Genomic DNA, 3,225 nt, shown 5'->3' on the forward strand with positions numbered 1-3,225 from the left:
TATTATGAAATAAGTTACTAATTAATGTCACTAGTTATAATAGTGACTCGAGCTTATAAACAATCATATGTTTCGCCCCGACATGTTCCATCATAGGTCGGAGTGTGGCAAGGGGTTTTGTTCCATGAGTGTTTATTTATATAAAATTATTAGCAATTTACTCTGAATTAAAATAGAAAAGAAGAATAGACACGAGATTGACTTTTGAAAATCAAAATGGCCAAGAACACCAATTAGGGTTCTTAGATTAAAGAAGAGAATGGAGCAAAAATTAGAGGTTGCAAAGCATTGTTTACATAGCCACTCAAAAGATTGGAGAAGAAGAAATTTGTTAATCAATAGCATTAATTATGAAATCCCAAAATAAAGAAATATTAAGGAAAATAGGGAACAACTTGTTCCCCACTCCAAAATTTTGGTAGAATATGCTAGGATTGAAGCCAAAGCATAATCCAATAGTTCAAAATGAATATACATGAAATAGGGTTGCCAAAATAAGCAAAAACGAGTTTGCAAGAAAAATGTCTACACTGAGCCTTATCTCGCGTCGTAGGGGACTCAGCCTTGGCCGTCGCAATTCGTGAAGTGCCATAAAGCTTCTATAAATTTTAATCCCTCGCACGTCACGGGGTACGGGGTTACACCCGTCGTAATATGGGGGGGATGGATGAGTTCAAAAGTTTGGTTTTTGACATAATTAGTTCCTGAACTTTGATTACACGAAATGTTGATATAAAATAAATGATTTTGAGGATTGTTTTACCAGTATACACAATAAAATATTATTTAATAAATCAAACACCAACAAATACTAATAATTGTGTATTTTATTAATAATGAATGATCCTAATTACAAGGCTGGGTGGGGTAAACAAAGACAAATACATATTAAAATTTTGATGTACATCACAAGTGATGATATAGAAAAGTTTGAATCACATAGATTCATTATTGGAAAAATACAGTATAAACAAATGAAACAAGTAAATGAGAATTTAGAGTGTTTGTCATGTTGGTCTTGATGAAGATAGATGGGTCTTAGATATGGAAAATAATGTGAGGTAGTGTCATGATTTCTTAGCTGAAACTCAATGGCAGTGATGTAAAACACACATCCTTGCGCAACTTGACTGACATGATTCTCTTGAAGTGGATTACCTGGATTTGGTTGCGCTGAGATATCTTGGATGGGTTAAGCTTTCATAATTTGAGCTCGGGTTGGGCTTGATTGCCTTGGTTTGAAGATCTTGTGTGACATTCATGATAAAACGAGGTATACTATATTTATTACGTAGCAATTAAACGATAAATCGGTTAATTCGTAGTGCTTAAACGAGTAACCGACCGATACTAATTATGACCCGTATACATACTGAGGGGTCATATACGAGTTATATATATGTTATAGAGGCTAACATATTGATATTTAGGCCCCAGTACGTTTAAAACTCTTTAAACGAAAAAGGTTTCGTTTATCGATACGCTATAAGCTTAAACGCAATCGTTAATATCAAAACAAGCATTGTAGCATCCGTTAAGCCGAAAAAGATTTATAAAACACTTATATGACATGTTCTAAGCAATCCGTGAAAATATTTTGGAAGTTTACAACGAGTCAGTACGTTTTTCTTATTTTACAAAAATAAGCCGAAAAACACTCGTTTTTGCGCTATTTCTCATACCCGAATTAATTTTCTTGCGAAAAACCGAACCCGAACTAAACTTGAAGTGGGCTTTTCATGCTTGGGCTTGTGTGATTGGAGTAATGGGCCAAAACAGCCCATTAAGGGGCTTCCAAGGATTTCCGATCGGAACATTTACCAAACATCACATTATTGTTATAAACATAACTTCATCCTTAAGTTTTTTTTTCATTCATTCTAATTTACAAAACATTTGAAGTCCAGCAGCTCTAACCTCTGTTCTCTCAACTCCCTTTCAAAAACCCTAAGGTAAGATCAAAGTTTATAAAGATTTAACCAAGTTTGATTTATATAATTAACATATAAACATGTTTTAGTTAGTTTTAAACATGTTTAACCATCCAAAAACCCTAAAAATCAAGTAAAATTATGTTTTGATGTTAAACATGTTTACAAACCAGGAACATATACTTTTTTGGTCAAAAACGCGGATTAGAACATGAATACAACGTTTTTACGGTTAGAAAGTTCGGTTTGAACCCAAAACCGAAACCCTAATTATCAAGGCTGTTACATGGATGATTTATGCTTGGTTTGATGTTATATGATATGTAGATATACTGAGTTTGCAACCCGAGACCCGGAAAGTCGTTTAAGCTAGCAAAATTCATCGAAAACCGACAAGGTAAACCCGTAATACTCGTTTAGGGGCTGTTTAGTATTAGGTTGTGACGTGCTTGTTGTTAGCTTGTGAAAACTTGCATGGACATTAGGGATCATATAAATGAGTCCCTGTTCAAATTTGGTAATTTTTCGATAAACGGAGAATATTTGGTGAATTTATTCCCGTTTATGAGCGTTTTATTTGGGAAAAATAGCTAAACATATTGAAAAATTATGAAACTTGGTTTTGGAGTTTAATATGTGATGGTAAGATCACTGGTAAAGTTTGGGAATCATTGGAAATGTCTAAGTATGGTTTGTGCGATCATGGCTTAACCGAATTTTAACAGCCGAAAAACGCACAAAAAGGCATTTTGTCAAAAGAGTTAGGTTCTGGAAATTTTTCAGGGGCTATTTAATGACATTGAGGCCATTGGTAAAAATTATCGGATTTTTCGGAGGTCGTTTGATATAAACGGGCCATTTATTACACGATTATAACCTATTAAATGAATTTTTATAATAATTAATTAATCATAAAATTTCTGAAAATATTTTTATAAAATTCTCCATGTCTTAATGTATTTTTACAAAAATTTACATAATTTATATATAAGTACATATTTAGTTATGATTTATCAAAGATTTAAATTATAATTGTTTTAACGAAACCGGCAGTTTTGTGTTTAACGGACTGACTGGTATGTCAAAATGTCAAAAGTGGTCAAATATCATATTTTTGAATGATATTAATAAAAACAAACTTTTTACGAAAATTCCGGACAATTCGGGTGGATTATGCGCGTTTTGTATAATCAAACCCGTGTGAAAACGGAAACGAACCCTGCGATCAAACCAGACACCGAAACCTTAAAATTCTTTCATAAATCGAATCATTTTATCAATCAATATATTTACT

This window comes from Bidens hawaiensis, unplaced genomic scaffold (assembly GCF_021521415.1).
Source record: "Bidens hawaiensis isolate Kalapana, Puna unplaced genomic scaffold, B.hawaiensis_p1.1 tig00029716_1, whole genome shotgun sequence".
In the NCBI taxonomy this organism is placed as follows: Eukaryota; Viridiplantae; Streptophyta; class Magnoliopsida; order Asterales; family Asteraceae; genus Bidens; species Bidens hawaiensis.